At 40.4% G+C, this 19750-nt stretch overlaps 1 non-coding gene across 1 annotated transcript; it reads left to right on the forward strand.

Moving 5' to 3' along the window:
• Nucleotides 1–17009: 17009 nt before the first annotated feature.
• On the forward strand, nucleotides 17010–17113 carry LOC144706234 (small nucleolar RNA R71). Its single transcript, XR_013582205.1, has one exon. It is a non-coding gene; the product is annotated as a small nucleolar RNA R71 (small nucleolar RNA).
• The last annotated feature ends 2637 nt before the right edge of the window (nucleotides 17114–19750 follow it).

Raw genomic sequence — 19750 nt, forward strand, 5'->3', positions numbered from 1 at the left:
TATCTCAATTTGTCGTATGTATTATGTCGTATGTATTATGTGATCAGAATATTTTAGGATTCGTCGATCTATAGTAAGTTCAATCGGTCAAAAACTTTTGCTTGAGAATACAGAGAAGAAGAAATGGGTTCTTTCCATCCATCTTCCTTGTCATATGCACTACTATAATGGATCTATCAGTCCATTCTACTCAGTGGCCTAGGATTAAATCGGTCCATGGAGTAAATCAGATTGATGTATGGTTTGATCTAAACCATATAATTTTTTCTTTCACGTGGTTAACTGTAATACAACATCATTATTTTTAGTGATTTTTAATTTTGTGAACTTAGAGTTCGGAAAACAGTTATTTAAATCTCCATCATTTTTTATATTTTAATACAACTCTAGTATTTCATGAAAATTGTGTGTCACATGCATTGTACAAATGATTACATCTTGTGAATTAATTTGGGAGAGTAATGGAGTCCACATCCGCTACCACTCCAAAAGTGACAGCTAGGGCTACGTCGTTAGTGTCTGCGGAGTACCTCCAAGTAGAGGTTGATGACAATGTCTCATCTAGAAGCAGAAGATAAAATCGGTCTAAAGTTTTAAATATTTTTGAATTTTTCCCCAACGAGTACCAGTGTACGCTTTGTCAAGTGCAGAACCCCACCCATAAGGTCATCATCAAGAGAAATAAAGATAAGAGCACAAATGTGTTTTGGAGACATCTAGAGAAAGCACACCGTAAATTCACGATAAAATCAGGGGAGGCCCGACGAAGCAGATAACTATTCGCCACTATAAATTACTGTCCCACAAGTTGTACTTATGTGGCATCAACATGGAGCAGACGAAGGAGGAGTTCGTTAGATTCATCTGCCACAACGATATTCCTTGCCGACTAGTGAAGAAGAAGTCATTCCGAAAACTATGGTTCTACAGGACACAAGTGGTTCGGATGCGGTCAAAGCAACATTTGAAAAGATGTCCAGAGAAGTCCAAGAGAAATTGGTGGAGATGTTTGCTGACATCCACAGTGTCTCTCTTACCGTCGACGAAAATATTGTGGTGAGAGTTGTACCTCTCAGACTAGTTGCTTCACGTGTAAGAGCCATCATTAATGCCATTTAAGGATCCACGCAATGAATAGAGAAATATGTTGATATGTACAAAATGTTTGGGCTCCAAAATTTGAACGAGATAAAGGTAGACTGCCCAACGCGCTGGAACTCCACTTTCATTATGTCAGAGAGCGCTCTTGCCAAGAGAGGGGTACTGTACCATATGGTTATAAGGTTCATTTTGACGTCGACTAAGGATTACGGCATATGTCAGGAGGACTGGGAGTTGGTTGATGAATATCTGGGCATCCTTAGCCCACTGTTCAAGGGTTCTGACTTTGTGTGTTCGGAGAAAAAATTTCCAATCACTGAGGTAACATCATTGGTATCGTAGAGCTTAAGAATCACCTTGAGCCTGCTACGTACAATGCATGGGCAGAATTAGATGTTGAGCAGAGGGATGGATTGCGGTCAACAGGGTGTTATGCATACCAAGTTGATGCAATATGCAATGGTACTTTAGGGCATTGTCACACGGTCAAATCCCGAGCTAGGTTTCTTGCTGGAATCTAGGGTGCACCGGCCTCAGTGCTCAAAGAAAAACACTGAGCATACTCGATTTTTTGCAGCGGAAGTATTTGCAAATGCTTAAGATCGCCTAGCAAGGATTAGAGGAGACGGTGGGGACGCAATCCCGTGTGGGAATAGGGTCATTGCATTAATATCATAAAAGAGTACATCATCGTTGGGACCATTACCTAGGGGAAGACAAGGGGTGATACAATGAATGAGAAGAGGTGCCTTGCACCAGGCTGGCGTTGCCACACCACCTCGAGGTCGTCGCTCCGCATGCGCGCGCCCGCTCTACTGCTACACAAGTGCCCCGGGCCGAGCGCCGCGCGCCTATGGGCATGGCAATCACACACGCCACCCCTGCCTTGACGATCACACACACCACCAGCACCCATGTCAAAACCTTCGCACGTAGTATGCGCGACGCCGCCGCATTTGATGCCCCAAATTGGGCGTTGAACGCCCAGCACTACCCGCAGCAGCACTTCATGCCCTCTATGCCGCCTCGGTGCTCTCAGCGCACCACGTGCCTTAGTCTCCTAGCAGGATGTCTCACGGCCCCGCGGCCCACACACGTAATTTGCGCGCTACCCGCTCGACGGACGGCACCCTGCACAACTCCGTGCGACGCACAGCACCCACGGCATGCCGCCCAGCTTGCGCATCCCGCACCTGCGTGCAGCACTTCCCGCCCCTCCCCCAGCGCTTGGCGCTCGCGCGTAGCGTTGGCGCCTGCGCGTGGTGCTTGGCGTTGGTGCGTGGCGCTTGGCGCGCGTGCACTCACGCCTGTCGGCCCGCGGGCCCAGCACACGTGGACCTCACCAGATCCGTCCCACCTTGGGCGTGGATGGGCACGCGCACTGTTTGTAGTGTATCACCACATACAGGGGCGATGGCCTGAAAGATCAGGTTTTGGGCATCACTACCCATAATGATTTAGTCCTTTAATGTTGTGAGCCAAAAATGCGGACACGCCCTCCCAATAAGCACTCAGGCCTCTAGGCAGGGAATGCCGCCTAGTTAGGGGCCTAACAGGCATTCATGCGTTCACTACAGCAGCAACATTGGATCCATTCTCCAAAATAGGGGTTGTGCATCCTTCATGTCGCCAAGATGTGTTTTCCTATCTTGGTGGTCATGTAGAATATGCATTTCTTTCAAAATCCACTCAATGTGACTCAAAGTAGGGAGAACCGTCAAAAAGTTATTGTCTGCCACAGTGTGTTTCCTCCAAGTGGCAGTATAGGTGTCCGTGCAATCGTCAGCGACCATGATCCACGCCCACACAAGAGCTGGATAAGTATCTAAACATCCCATTTAGTGAGGAGGATAATCTACTAAGATGGTGAAAGGATGTCAGGACGCGATACTTTTTGAGCTTGACCAAACTTGCTTGCCAATTTCTTGTTGCAAGCCCAACCAGTGCACCCCTGGTGTGCCTTTTTTCAGTTGGCCAAGGCATCACCACGTATCAAACATCACTAATGCCGGACGTTATCTAGGACGTCGTCTAGTAGGTACCAAAACAATTCTCAGATACCTAGATAGTGGGGTTAGACATCATCAATGACAGAGAACCCTAACTGATATATAGCTACGATGAGATGATGCACCTACATGGCCATACTAAAAGGCCCCGACTCGATGGAGAATGCCGAATTCCATTGTCTGAAGGGATCGCTGGGTGACGGCGACAGTGGCCTCTCGAACCTCGTCGAAGGGACGATGGCATCTACGACACCAAAGGAAATCAATTTGTAGGGGCTCGCACGCAACGAACAGGCTTGACCCATACCCGTAAGATGCTCAAATGTCGTAATTATCTCTCATTTCCTCTCTCACCTATCTAACCCGAGCGCGGTGGAGACAACCGATGATATACCATCAACGATATACTACCAAAGGTAATATAACGAGCGGGGGGGAGGATGACGTACCTCGTCGGCAATCAGCTCGTGGCATAGATTCTTTGTCAAAGGCAGCAGCCAGTGCGGGTGCAGTGGAAGGGGAGCCAAAGAGGGTCGGTGTGCTTGACTCGCAGTGCGGCTTAAGAGCAATTGGAGGAGTATGGAGGCAAAGAAGGATCCGCAATGGAGTAGGTCAAGCACTTGGCTGAAGCTGGCGGTCGAGAGCAAAGAGACAGGCCTGGAACAAGTGTCAAAGATCTGGTGCTGCTGGGAACACAAGATCAACACGGGCGGCTGAGTTGGGCATTGCGAAGGCGCGGTGCAAGAGCACAATCCCCCTTCCGACATGCCAAATGTACTAGCTGTGGACGAAGCCGAATGAGGCGTCGTTGAGCTACTTGGAGACTACCAGAGAGTCGGTGGCCCAGCAACGCGCATCCTAGTCTTATTCCATGTGCAGAACAGTCAACCCTAACCTGTTGGGCACATACTCACCGCAAGTCCCAATTGGGTCGTTCTTCCCTACGTAGGGACCGCCGAGAGGTGAAACGATTGAGCGCTTGAAGAGTCCAAGCGGCTGCTGCACTTTCATGTAACGTAACTTTGATGACCATTCAGACAGGTGGAACACTTGGATCATGATACTCTAGTCGATGGGCGACAAGAGAGACAAGAGCGATTCACCCTACGCAAGAGTCGCAAGCCCAAGAGTCACACAGTCGATCTTGTGCAATAGTAATGGGCCGTTGAACTGCTGATTTACGGGTTGATCAATGCCAGGAGTAAGACTGTGAAGCCATGGATTTCAACAGCCGACAGAATATGGTCACACAGTAGAATTCTTGCGATTGATGCACTGATAGCCGAGTGGTCCAAGGGTGTTGATCACGGGAGGATGCTTTGTGAAGGCAACAAAATATCCAATGATTCTGTTGAACCAGGCAGACCATGATCACTGTCTGATAGAAGACAGATGACGGGAACAAATTATCTGGCACACAACAACCAGAACGGACACGTGACGCAGGTCAGTGGCCCTTCTATTCCTTCCTTTGTTCTCCTTGCTTCTCTTCTCTCCTCTTCTTCTTCTTCCTATCTTCTTCTTGGGTGAGATCTGAAATGAGGAATAACTGCAAAATACAACATCCAGATCTGAGAACGTGTGGTGCCCATCATGGTCATATATAGGGCCATGATGGGCCCTTAAAAGATGGACCATTGGCCCACTAACAAGGGTCCAACTTGTAGAGTCCTTTAACACAAGGGATCTCTTTAGAACAACATTAAAAAAAGAACGAGTCAAACAACACATAGAAAGAGATGACGAAGATGAAAATGATGAACGTGATGGTGGAGATGAAATGATAAGACGATGATGAAGACAAAAACATTGAAAGAACGATGAAATCAAAACAGGGGAAAGATATGGATGAGCTTTTCACCTAGGGTTTCTAGAACCCGGGTGTCTTCGTTGGCACCTTGGTGTGCCAGTCAGAGGGATGCGAGCTGGCTGGACTTGATGAAGACGATGACAAAGGCTTCGAAGACACGACAATGATCTCGGGTGAGCGAACTCAATCAATCACGCCTAGACGCAAAGAGCATTGAGATGCTGATGATGCTTCGAGCATGGTTGTGGTGTAGACCACTACTCCTCAGACTCCGATGATGACTCTGACGATGATGACAGCTCGTGGGATAGTGTGTTATGTTCTATCGCTTTCTACATGTGTATAAGCATGCTTCTTTTTCTTAACTCTCTCTATTCCATGTAACAGAGTAAGGGGGGAAAAACAGGAAGGCAGTCAACGGGTTTACGTTGCTGCTACGTTCTACCGTTCATTGTAAACCATGCTAGTTCACCATCTTTTCACATCATATCATTTGTTTAAAACAGCACAATGGTCGGAAATGATTCTTCAATCTTTGATGTCAAACGTCGTCTAGGACGTCGTCCGGTCGACACCGAATATGATTGTTCGGTGCCAATAAGGGATATGTATCGGATTACGGCGGTGTCTTCGTCTGACAATTACCCTATCGGGTGCATAACTACGTGATTCTGAATGCCCTACATGTCGTACGTGCAGGCGCCAACTCGAGGGAGGCGCCGAGCTCCAAGCTAGGGCAGGAGTCGCCGGGTGACGGCAATGATGGCCTCTCAAACCTCGTCAGAGCGACGTGGATGTCTACGGCCAAACGGAATTAATTCGTTGGGCTCGCACGTAACTGACGTACTCGTCCATACTGGTAAGACACTTAGAATTGTAGTTTTCTCTCAATTAGTCCTCTCTCACCTACCTAGCCAGCGCACGGTGGAATCGAGACGAAAGTATATTGCAAGAGAATAATTAAATGAGCAACGGGAGAGGACGGCGTACCTCGTCGATGGTGGCTCATAGTGCAGGACTTCGTCTTCATCGGCGGCGATTCGGAGCGGGTGGAGCGGAGGGACGCCGGAGTAGACACGACAGCTCGACGTGCATTGGATGATGCCGTAGCAATGCTAAGGGTCGGCAGAGGGGAGGCAGAGCTGAGGATGCCCGCGGTCTGTTCCAACAGTGGTCGAAGGGGGAGCCAGGGATGCGGCTCGGTCGTTCTAGTCGGCTGAATTGGGCGTGGTGATCGATCGGCTCGTCCGGCTTGACATAGTGGATTGGTCAGGTCGTCCGATTTAGTTGACTGGGTCGACCTGGCCGGCCGGTTTGAACAAGTAGTTCAACCCCCCGAGCTTGACCAGCCCGGTCGATCGGGTCAGATCGAACCGATCGTTCGGATCGGCCGGTCGATCGGATCAGACCGATCGTTCGGATCGGTCCGGTTGGTTGACCGGTCGAATGGCGTGGCTTAAAGGGTCCCTAAGTGGGCCTTAAAGGGTCCATATGGGGAGCCCTTATAAATGGGCTCCCCCTTAAAACATAGAAGAAAACAAAGAAGATAAAAAGGGGGAAATTAAAGAGGAAATAAGAAGAGAAAAAGGGGAGAGGCAAGGGGGGAGGGGTTAGAGAGAAGCCCATCCCCCTCGACGGCAAACGATGGAAGGACGAAAGACGTCACAAATGCGACGAGACACGATGAAAGCGGGATGGACGAGAATGGAAAAGAAACAAAAACACGAGAGAGAGAGAGAGAGACGAGAAAATGGAAAGGGTAACTTGAGCAGCTTCACCCGGTCTTCAACGTCGAGGGCGCGCGGAGCGGATGACGTCGATGACGACTTTTGATGGCGTGCGCCATCAACCTTGCTGATTTTTTCACGTTTCCTCATCTGTGAATTTCAATGCTCTAAAAATTACCAATGGAAATTAATGTTATATGTGTCCAAGGTATGAAACTTTTCTGTTGGTTTTTAGATGATTGCAGACTTCCACTCATTTATGCCAAATTTATCTGTTTAATTCCTACCCATAAAACTGAATTTTTATGCACTTCCTATTCACGGAAATCTCTCTCAATGGCTTTCGTCCCTTTAAAACACCCTGCAACAGAAGCATGATCATCTGGAGAATGTCAGTAATGTTTCAAAATCTTATGCCACGAAAAAGCAAATGATTTCCACATCAGCAAATTTCCTATCAGAAGTCTATACACATGCTGTTTCTCAGGAGCTGGAGAAACTTATGCTTTGTTTGGCGAAGATTTCTACAATTCTATGTGAAACATACATACTTTTCCATATGATTTTGTGTAAAACAGGTATTTTTTTTTTCTTAAACTGGTCATTCTCTCTCCTTTCTTTATCTCCCTTAGATTTTTTATTGTTCCAATCTTTTTTTAGTGGGTGATGTTCCCCCCCTTTTACATGTACATTTGACCAATGTTAGAACGGTTCTTGTTCGTCTGTCTCTGTTTTTCTATATTTTCTCCTTATGGTTGGTGTGAAAGAGAGCTCAGTTTGAATTTGCATGATTGTACTGAAGCCCAACTCCATATCCATATTACCACAAGGTAGAGTCCATATGTCTTCAGATTTATCTTAACTCCATGTGTGTTTCAGTCAAATGGATGAGGTTATCTAGTTATTGATAAATTTTGGGAGGTGAGATATCAACATTAAACTTTGATTACTCTGAGATTGATTTTGATGGTTGTTGAATAATGAACGCATGCGGTTGATATTCTTTGGATTTTTTTGTTTTTCATTTAGACGTTGACATTCCCCAAGATCCAATTTGGCTCACCACTCCAGCATATCAGAAGTCACATGATTCCTTGAAATTGATTGTATCCAACACCTTAGCAACCTTGAAAATGAAATTCCTTCTTATATCGTTTTAAATATTTGTGCTTAAGTGGTTGAGAAAAATAGTTTAGCCCTAAATTAATCACCTTCTATATTGGATAAGATAAAGAGAGTAACTAGTAGTATGTAGATGGCTATACATGTTGCAGTACCTACATATTAACTGAATTGTATCTATAATCAAAGTAACAAAGGATAAATGGGATATAAAAATCTGATTTTACCCTAATTATCGGTTAAATTATTCATTTTGTGCGATTAATTTAAGCATGGAAATACTATAATAGCATGGTAATGGCCTGTATAAAAATAAATTATATTCTTACTCAATGAGGGATTAAATATTTATTTATCCTCGTTCTCTAGGAAATCCATTGAATTTTCAGCAATTTTATCTACAGATTAAATAAACTTAATTCTCTGCTTTTCCCCTAATTACCTGTTACATTATTCATTTTATGCATTGAGTTTCGAGTTACTATTCTAGAGTAATAATTGCATGTCTACAAAAAAATTTTAAGTGTTAATTAATGTGGGGATTGATTAATCAGTTTTAAACCTTTTCTTACAAATCTATTGAATTCTTTTGGAATTCAAATCTGATTGCATTTCTCTGGAATTTTATTTCATTTTCAGGAAACTTAATCATAGGATAAATGGGATATATAGCATTCTTTTCTGGAAATATACATTTCTGTGGAATCTTATTGCATTTTCCCAAATTTAATCAAAGGGTAAATGGGATTTATGGCATTTTTCTCTACAAATCTACATTTCTCTGAAATTTTATTGCATTTTTTTGGAATTTAATCAAAGGATAAATGGGATATAAAAATATGATCTTACCCAAATTATCTGTTAAATTATTCATTCATTTCACACAATTAATTTAATCAATGAAATTAATTTCACACAATTAATTTAGGCATGGAAACTCATTTCACATAATTATTTTAAGCATAGTATTTTTTCGTCCACTGTTCATTCATCCATCGTCCAAGACCTCCGGACTGACAGTTTTTTCATCCCATGGGACAAAAACCATCCTGGCTGATCGTCCACGGGACGAGTTTTGTCCCGTCTTTTGCCTATACCCTTGGACGGGACGATATCTTCATCTTGGGATGAAAAAACCTTCCCGTCTGCATCCTTGCACTATAGACATGAACTCGCTGCCTACTGCTGGCTTGAGCATAGTTGCTCCTAGCTGGCTCAGTCACTGGGCACAACAGCAAAATTGTTTTTTATTCATCTTTGTTTTTATTTGAATAATAGTGAACCATACAATATATAAAACAGCACAATTGAGAGAAGAATGCCTTCTCCAAGTTAAACAAACAACATTCAAATGATTCTTCAAACACAGAAAAGTCATCCATGAAAACCTCTAAGCATGTACCAATAAGATTGAAAACATAGCCCTAATGCACCTTTGAAAAGTTGTAGGTGCATTACATAGTCCAAATAGCATTTTTCTAAAAGCAAATGTCCCTAGTGGATAGGTCAATGTAGTATTATTCTGGTAATTTCCATGGATTCCAATTTGGTTACAACCTGAATAACCGTCCAAAAAACAATAAAAACTCTGTCCATCTAACTTTTCCAGGATGTGATCAATAAAAGGCAAAGGGTAGTATCTTTTTTAGTTTCTAAATTTAACTTTCTATAATCAATGAACACCCTCCAACTTGAAGCTACCTTAGTTTGGATCTCTTCCCCATCTTGTTTTTTGGACAATGATTCCTATATTTTTTGGCACTACATGAATTGGAAATAACATCATGCAAATAGGGATTTAGGCATTGCTGATGTTGTATCGATGACTTTGAACCGTCTTCAATAAAAATTCTATGTTAACAAATATCAGGACTGATTCCCTTTATATCTTCAATTGCCCATCCGATGGAGCTTTTATGCTTCAATAATACCTCTAAAATATTGGTCTCTTGCTCTGTAGTAAGTGTAGATGAGATGATAACTGGGTATGCTTGCCTTGGACCTAAAAAGGCATATTTCATATTTTAAGGAAGGGGTTTCAACTTTAATTCTTTCGGGAATGTTCACAATATAAGAAACAACAACATAGTGAAATGCGTGCGAATTTTAATGAGAGATTAACAAGAAAATGCAGTAACCAACTGATCCGGGGCGGGGTTCAGGTGATGACACCGGGAGATGTCGAGCCTAGCCTAGGCTCCCAATGATCCGCAAGCTCAGCTCAAAAGCCAACGAAGTGAGGGACTGGTTACCGTCCAGCAACGTCCATGTCGTCGTCACTAGCTAACTAATCCAACACCGTAAAGAAGTGTTCTAACATAAGATGGTGGAAATTCCTATGTAGTAATCAAAGGATCTCTCAAGGCAGAGGAGCAGTCGTAATAAATCCACACTGAAGGGAGTAATGATACTGCAAAGATTAAAGGGGAGACGAGGAGTGACCTGTGGTGGTGGCATCAAGTCTCGAGGCAGGCCACGCCCATTGTAGAACTAAAGTGTTTTAAAGAAAAGAAAAAGAGAACACCCAAGGCAGCCGCGGTCCACGGATGGGTGTGTATCCACTGATTCTCCCGCCTGACAGGGGACCAGCTCAAGCAGATTCGTGATCGAGAGGGAGAGGGAGAAAACCCAGGGCGGCAAGATCGACGGCGTCTTCCCCCCCCCCCACGATCCTTCCTATGCGAGCTTCAGGAGGCCCCGACCAAGGCGTCAATGGTCGAAGAGAAAAGCAGCATTCATGAGTGCAAAGAAATCATCGGTAGAGTCAACTGCGTGGACCCCAATTGTAGATGGGATTAAAATCCCTACAACAGCGCGTTCACAAGGCCACGTCGAGTGTTCACGTCCCGGCCTCTCAGATTGTTAAGAGGATTTGGTCACGGCGACGATGGCAGAGGGCGAACAGACCGAAGGGCATCAGGAGTGCTTTCCTTGCAAGGTGACTGACAATAGCGTGGGCGAGTCACTGTTAGTGCCGTCGTGTGCTGGGTGTCGATGGCCGACAGCATCTTGTCGGTCAGAAAACACAACTGGAGTCAGAGGACACTTTCCCCACATTCTCCTGGCCCTCCTGTCGTCAGAGGGGTTCCTGTAGTCGTAGTCGAGTATGAGAGGAGGGAGGAGAAAATGGACTTCTCGGGTACCACGAGCGGTGCACCCTCTTAAGAATGTCATGCTCCTGATCCACCGCATGAAGTCCACCATGACTTCAAAGGAGTCCGTCGGTTGTGGAGCGGGAGAATTGTTGCATGATCACTGACGCTCTGAAGGTTCCCCAGAATGCAGCACATCAACGGGTAGTCGAGGAGGGGAGGGCTGAAGGAGGGGTGGAAAAAGAGAAGAGGAGAGGGGCAGATCGGCACCAGGAAACCCTAAGAAAAAAGAATGTAAACTTTCATTTCATCTTTCAAAAGACAGTCCATCCAAAAACAATGCCCTCCCCCTCCCTTTATAGTGAAAGAGAGAAGGGGGTGTCAAAAGTGCCCTAATGGGCTCCTTTAGGAGAGAAGGCTTAGTGGGCTCTCCCCCCCTAGAGGGATCTTCAAGGAGGAAGAAGTCCTGCTAGGCTTCTCCCTCCCTCAAGGCCTAACAAAACGAGATAAAAGTAAAGACACAAGCTCCATGGGGGAAAGGCTGTACATACACAGGTGTGGCCTTCCCCATAGTCTAGGACGATAGACTAAAATCAACGACATGAGACCGACCCCGTAAAACCGTGAGGGGCCTCCGTAAGACAGTAAAACAACACGAACACGAAAAAAAACCACGACACGGACATGATTTTCAAACCTAGTAGTGAAAACTCGGGTTCTTCACATCAGCTTGGGCTTCGCGACGAGGTTGACGACGAGTCGGGGTGTGTTCGTCGGTATGGTCCTCCATCAAATCCATTGGAAATGAACATTTCTCAACTTTTATACTGCTATCCAAATATTTTATCAATTGGAAAATTGGTAATTCAATCTCTTCTTTTACCACTATAAAATACTCAATGGGTAGTGGATATCCTAATAGAGATAGAACAGAAAAACTCAACAGGTAGTGGATATACTAATAGAGATAGATCGTGTATCAAATTGGAAATTAATGGTGTAGATAGAAGAGGATTAGATATATAAGGATCAGAAATTAAGTAGGTGGAGGAGGAAAAGTAAGGAAGGTGGTTTTGGTATTAAAAGAGTCTTTGAAGACTAGCCTGAAGGAGGCTAAAATTAGTGAGAGTGCTAAGCCTTCAGGACTCAGATTTCGAGTCCTGAGGAGGTTATGAATTAACTTGCTAATGTGGAAATAAAGGAATCAACAAATATTCAAGAATGGAAGGTTAGAAATTACTATAGATACATTTAAGAACTAGCATAGAAGATAATCAGGGATTATGATTACGTGAAGCACACTATTGATTGTATTATAGATAGAATCCAGAGAGTGAGGTATAAGAGGAAGATGAAGGTTAGATTTTTTTCAAATAATTTTACTTATTGTAGTATGGAATCTCTATTTAACCTATTATTGTCTTATACTGTTAGTGAAGATTTTTATGTAGCACAAGGAGGGTTAGTTATTGCTAGAATTAAGTTCCAGGACTCAGATGAAGAAGATGTAAAAGGTCCTGGAATTGTTTCTATAAATCTTCTAGCATTGGCTGTAATGATGTTATTAATGAAGTATGGGTATTGTATTCAATCAGAGTATATTAAGTTTACTACAGGGTTTGATATGAAATGTGAACATGGATTCATATCGTTTACCATCACAGATGCTATTCCTTTACATGATGTAAAAGGTAATATAATGCCTAAACGAGATATATTTAATGAGGTTGTAAAAGTGATCACTAGGGTTATGAAGAAGTATAATGAAGAAGTTATTTTAGGTATATTTCTTAGTGTGCATTATATACATAATGAATCTACTAAGGATATAAAGTTTAATTTAGACTGTACTAGGACTATTTTCAATACTCTTATGAAGAATATGGAATTAGAGTTTTCTAGTGGGGAAGAGCCTTCTTATAAAAATATAGTCAATAAAAAGAGAACCTATGATAATTTTGTAAGACCTTTAGAGCTTAAAGTAGTTAACATTAAACCTTTTATAGTGGCTGATGTGGAAACTTTAATGTTAGAGCATACTCATGTACCATATGCTTTAGGATACTTAGTGGTTCATCCAGGGGAAGATCTGGAATTAAAATCAAATTATGATTTTGATATTCATTTTACTGAATCTCATATAAAGTTTATACCAGATTTTAAAGAAAGAAGTGATAGGATCATATTTGAGTTTTTAAATTCCATAGAAGATGTAGTATGTAATACTAAAGGATTAAGAACTGTATATTTTCATAATTTTGGACAATTTGATGGTATATTCTTTTTACAGTATTATGCCAAAAGGTTGGATAGGTATAAGATAAGACCTTTAATAAGGAATCATCTGATTTGTGAGATTAATGTACATAAAAATCATAAGTTTCTTTGTCGTTTGAGAGATTCATATACATTACTACCTGGAAGCTTAGCTTCATTATCTAAGGCTTTATGTCCTCAACTGGGTATAAAAGGTTCTATCCCACATGATGAAGTTAATGTATTTAATCTTATTGATATAAAGGATAAGTTAATAGAATATCTTATACAAGATACTCGTTTGTTAGGTGGAATCATGCTAAAAGCTCAGAAAATATATTGAAATAAATATAATGTTGATGTTGTCTTATTGATAAAGGATAATATTGTAAATTTATCCTCTTTATCTATTAAGATCTTCAGAATGCATTATTATGGTGATATAAAGTATCCTATATATATTCCTAATATGAATGAAGATTGATTCATAAGGAGTGGATATTATGGAGGACATACGGATACTTATATACCTACAGGAGAGAATTTGTACTATTGTGATGTTAATTCTCTATATCCTTATATTATGCAAAATTATACTATGCCTTGTGGGGAACCTAAGTGGGTAAATAATTTGGAAGATATTAACTTAGATAATTTTTACGGCTTCATCGAAGCTTATATAGTCACACCTGAAGATATGAAAAGGCCTTTTTGCCATATAGGGATACTAATAACACATTAATATTTCCTGTTGGTAAGTTTACGGGTGTTTATTATAGCGAGGAATTAAAATATGCTAGAAATTTGGGTTATTTTATGAAACCTCTACGAGGTTATTTATTTGAAAGGAGTGAGGGTAGTCCTTTCAATAAAATAATAACAGACTTATACCAAAGTAGATCTAATGCTAGGAAGAGTGGGGATAATGTGATGTCTTTTATTTATAAAATATTAATGAATTCGTTACATGGAAGATTTGGGATCAATCCTGATAGTACTGTAAGTGAAATATATGATTCTAATAGATATAATGAAATAATGAAAAAGGATAATTTTGTTTCAGGTAATATGTTAACTGAGGATAGCTATATAGTAACATACAAAACTAATCAAAGTGTTGACAATATAGATTATTGGAAAGCACCTAGATTATAAACGGTTCAAATATCTGTAGCTATAACAGCTTATTCCAGAATGTATATGTATCCTTATATATCAAGAGATGATTGTCATTATACCGATAACGATTTGGTGGTTTTGGGCTCACCTTTACCAGATAATTTTATTTCATCCACATAAATTGGTATCTTTAAACTAGATTATAAAGTAAAAAAAGGTATATTCTTAGCACCTAAAGGTTATATGATAAGTGCCGATAACAATTACAACATTTTGAAGCATAAGGGACCTGCTAAAAATTTAGTAACTACAACATGGTTTAAAAAACAATTGGATAATCTAGATAGAAAGGAACTGGTAATTATATCTTCTAATTTCAGAATTGATTGGAAACATTTAAATATTATAAAGAAGGATATTCTAATTAATTTATGTCTTCCTAGTAATAATAAAAGGGAAAAGGTATTCAATGCTGATAATATTTGGATAGATACATTACCTCTCAATATCAGTAGTTTTGACATGAAAAATACTAAGATCATACATTTTGAAATGGAGAGGATTCTGGAAATCATATAGAATAAAAAATAGAGGGAGGACCCCACCCACACTTCCTCCCCCTCCAGGATAATCTATTATCCAGGCCCTCTCATATAGAGCATAATTACATCTCTAAGATGCTTTCTGGCTTTTGCCGCATGAGGTGCCCCTCCTTATCTAAGAATAGTTTACCACCCCAAGGCCTTATAACTCTTCCACCTTTAGATGCTGATCGGACTTTAGCTAGCAATTCCCAAGCTGGAAATAAAATGTGCTGGTTAAATTTCTTCGTAGCTTTTATAGCCTCACTTTCATTTGAATATCCTATGAAAGTTTTCCTTCATTCCAATCGGTGTTCATTCTTACTGTAGCCAAAAATGGGCATCCCAAAGTAATAGATAAATGACTAATTTTCCCTGAAATTTTCACATCTACCACTATAAAATCCACTGTAAATGAACATTTCTCGACTTTCATAACTACGACCACTAACTGCCCACATGGTCTTCGAATTGATCCATCCGCTAATTGCAGTTCTAAATTCACTGGTTGCAATTCTCCAGACTCAAAAGTTTAAAATAAGGCCTTACGCATAATATTGACACTTTCTTCTTAATCATGTAAAGCTTTGCAAAATATTTCACCTCCAATTTCACACTTGAATACCGGTGCCCCTGGATCTTTGCCCTTTTGAGGCAGTTAATTCAAAAAAATTGAACTAATGTTCTCTGAAAGTTGAATCCTCTTTTGCTTCCTAGGAGGTGTACAGAGGTTTTTCACAAATTTAATCGGCTATGGCATCTTTCACAGGGTTGTGGCATCCTTCAAATATTAAAGAAGTGGGCTCTCTTTCAATTGTTCTTCCTTAGAGTTAATAGCATGAGGTAAAGGAATAGGTGGACAATAAGCTTGTGGGTCAGGTGTTCATTTTGTGGACGTAGTTATGTAAGTGGGCAGTGTTTTCACATCTTGTGGGTCAGGTCTTCGAATAGGTGTTCATTTAGTGAAGTATTTTCACATCCTTCAAATATTAAGGAGCAGGTGGACAATATTCTTTCATAACTACGTCCACTAATTTTGCCTGAAATTTTCACATCTACCACTATAAAATCCACTGTAAATGAACATTTCTTGACTTTCATAACTACGTCAACTAATTGATCCTTTCCATGATTTGCCTCTCCTACAAGCTCATCGTGGTTTTCTTGTTCATCTGGATTTCCCTCAACCATTTTTTTGTTTTTCTATAGCCACATACGGATCGGGTAGTTCTCTCCCACTCCTAAGTTTGGACACAACATTTATATTTCTTTCTTCCTCATCCTCTAAAGTAGTATTCACAACATAGGTATGTTCACTATCTATGCTACACATTATTAACATAAAGTAAATTACTAGGATAAACACAAGCTTGGGTAGGGATTTTACTTGGTCTCACACCCATTTTTGTAGAATCGTCATGAGTACCTTGTGGCGGTCCCCCATGCATAATTGGTTGGCTTGTGTGATGCCCCATCTCCGCCTTGAGCTTGTCCATCTCTCATCGATGCCTTTCCTCCATTTCTTCAATAATCTTGAGCATCCTCTTCTTGTCACATTGGAGTTCTCCAATCACCGTGGTGAGAGTTGCATTGGTTGGATCTGAAAATTTCTTTTAAGGTTGATAAGGCTGTTGTTGAGGTGTCGCTCTTGGTTGAAATTGTTGTTGCGGTGGGTGATTGTTATGGTTCCATCATTGTCCTCCTAAATTGCCTCTAGGAGCCCATTGAGCATTGTTCATCTACCGTCTGCCTATTGCATAAACTTCTGAGATCATTGGGCAGACTTCTCGAGTGTGTTCATCACTTGAGCATATTTCACATCGACTTATTTGGTTACCCAAAGACGGGTTGTGTGATCCTCCATTATTGTGTCCTTGCCATAGGGAAATCATCTTTTCATTCATCTTTCCATAGCTTTTCCCATCATGGACCCAATCTTTTTTTCAATTTTGTCCATGGTAATCTGAGGTTCAACTCCTCTAACATCCAGCAATCCACCTTTTCAAGGAGTGACCCTTACATGATCGGAAGCATCTTGGTGGTAGGCTAAGTTATCTGATATTTTCTATAGGAGGGCCATAGCTTCATCTTCATACATGTATCCTATTGCACCTCCACTAGAAATATAAACTCTTTATTTTCAACATCATCTAATCATTCATAAAATATTTGCACCAACTCCCATGGTGTGAATGCTATGGTGTGGACATTTTCTTATGAGCCCCATAAATCTTTCCCAAGCTTCACTAAAGGTATCATTTCCCCGCTGAAAGTTCATAATTTCTCTTCTAAATGTGTTCGTCCTTGGTATTGTATAGTACCTCTTCAAGAAATTTTTTTCCATCTCACTCGATTCAAAAAAATTTCCCAATGTTCTAAACCAATCTGTGGCTCTATCCTTTAGGGCATGAGGGAATGATTTCATTCTCACCACCTCTTTTGAAATCCTGGGGTAACTACAACCATCACATGCTTCATAAAATATTTCTAGGGAATCATATGGCTCCTCATTTGCTTTCCCTAAAAAGGATGGTATTAATTAGAAATTGTGAGGATCTATCTCAAACATCAAATCATCTCCAATGGGGGCAGATATCCTGGTCAAGATAGGATTTTCAACTGGGGTTGAGTATTCTCTAATCCTCCTTCCTTCATTGATTATTTCAAGATTTCCAACTTGGTTTCCTACAGGGTCCATTGGTGAAATTCTACTGGACGTTGCTCCTACGACTGTGGGCAAAATGGGACGTAATTTGGTTGGGCCGAAGTTTGCTACTAGTTCAGTTCAGTCACTGTTTTCTGATTCAAACCCCGAACTAAGCTTCATACAGAATCACTAAGTTAAAAGACAAGCACCAGTCAGTGATTAGCCACAAGATAATCTTTGAAATTTTTTATTAATAGTAACTGTCCCTTGTCAGAAATAAAATTTAGTGCAAGAAGATGTGAGATCAATACTTAGCACTTACTAAGCAATTAAATCAAGAATTGGAATAAAAATGTAGTGCAAGAATATATATTAAATTAACAGTAAGTACTTAAAGAAAAGTAAATCAAAAAGATTTTAAACACAATTTTAAAGCACACAATGGATAGAATTGAAAACAAATTGAATTTCCTTAGTGTTGCTTCCCAGGCAACGATGACAATTGATAAGCCAAAAATAGGGGTGAATTTGCAATTTTTTTACTCCTTTGTTGTTGTTGATTTTAGCCTATACAATAACATTTATAAAACCAAAACTTAAGATGTATAGTGATAAGTATGGGTATCTTCCAAGGGAAGCTAGTAAGGCATTCAATTAGTGATTTGCTTGGATAATTTGATCCTAATTAGAGTTAATTTAATCTTCAATGAAGATTCAATCACCCTAATTAGATGAAGAATTTTAAAAGGGGGGTAGAAGAGATGGGAAGATTAGAAGTGAGGAGCTCTATATTGACTTCATTGATCCAATAAATAGGATCAAAGGGTCCAATTGGAGGGATAATAAGGATAATTGGCCTTAATTTGTTTTGGGGATATTTGGAAACCAAATTCACTGAGTACAATATCATAAACACCCTAATCTTCCTAGTCTTTAGACCTTTTTTATATTTTTTTGAGTTCTTAATTTGTGATTAGAATAATCAGATCAACTCAATGCTCACTCCGTTTGATTCTAGTAAGAGTTGTACATTCTGCTCAAGTCTAGTGATTTACAAATTCAGACCAAGATCAAGAAGAACAATCAAAAATATCACTAAAACCTAATCCAGATCACACTAAAAATCAAAAACAATGCAGTAAAAAAGTACAAAATACAGGTGATCCAGGATGAAGCTCCTCTCTGTCTTGGAGATGTGAAAGAACCACCTCCAGAATGACCTCCTCCTCTTGAAATTCAGCTTTTATACTTAGGTTAAATGGTAAAAATTACCATTTTATCCCAACCAGTAATTAATTTTTATCCATCAATGTAGGCTTGATCTGGATGATTATACTAGTAAAGGAAGTTGAGACGAGCAAATCCGTAAAAAATCACCTCAATCGAACTTTAAGATCAAAAGTTATTAATGAATGAAAATTGACCAATCTAAGCCATTGGATCAATTTTCATTTATTTAATTTAATTTTTTCCTACACGCAATGTCGTGTCGCTCGCTGATTGGCTGGTGCATTTTGAACTTCAAATGGTGGTTTCATTCTCAGCGTGCCACGTATCCCCTGTCCTGAAACCAAAATAAAGAAAAAAGGATCAAAAAATAATCGCAATACATTTAAAACACACTTACCTTGAGTTGTTCCTAGCGCTAGCCAATCAGAGTGTGCCATGTCACCCCACTTCATGCGTTTTATATGTGCGTCATGGGCGCTCAACTTACCACCCTCTAGATAAATAAAATCGCGTTGTATTTTAGCCGTCGGATTCGCATCCAACAGCTGAGATTTCGCCACATGGGCACCAAAACTTTTGTCTTGGAGTTTTGCGCTTAGGTTCCTCTTATAACTTGCATCCGCAATCTGACGCTGCCCAAAATTATTTACATATATGCCCCTCCAGTTTCTCTCTCCTTCATTTTTTCTAAAAAATATTTAAAATCCTGATTAATTTCAATAAAACCCTGCAACTATTTTAAATGTATGTTTACGCCTGCAATGGACGACCGAGAGCTGTTTTATGGGCATAATTACAACAAAATGTTAAGAAAACCCCTGCGACATTAGAAATTTCTTTAAAACTATTTTTTCTTATAAATATATCATTTTGTATTTAAAAATTCATTTTTCTTCCTCGAATAAATTCCCAAAAAATGCAATAAAACTCTATAAAAATATAGAAAATTCAGTAATTCATTCCCACATTAATTAACATTAAAATTAATTTTTAAACCTGCCATTTCCATTTAAATAGAATTATTCTAAGCTTAAATAAACTCAATAAAATTCATAA

This window comes from Wolffia australiana, chromosome 7 (genome assembly GCF_029677425.1).
Source record: "Wolffia australiana isolate 7733 chromosome 7, ASM2967742v1".
NCBI classification, from domain to species: domain Eukaryota; kingdom Viridiplantae; phylum Streptophyta; class Magnoliopsida; order Alismatales; family Araceae; genus Wolffia; species Wolffia australiana.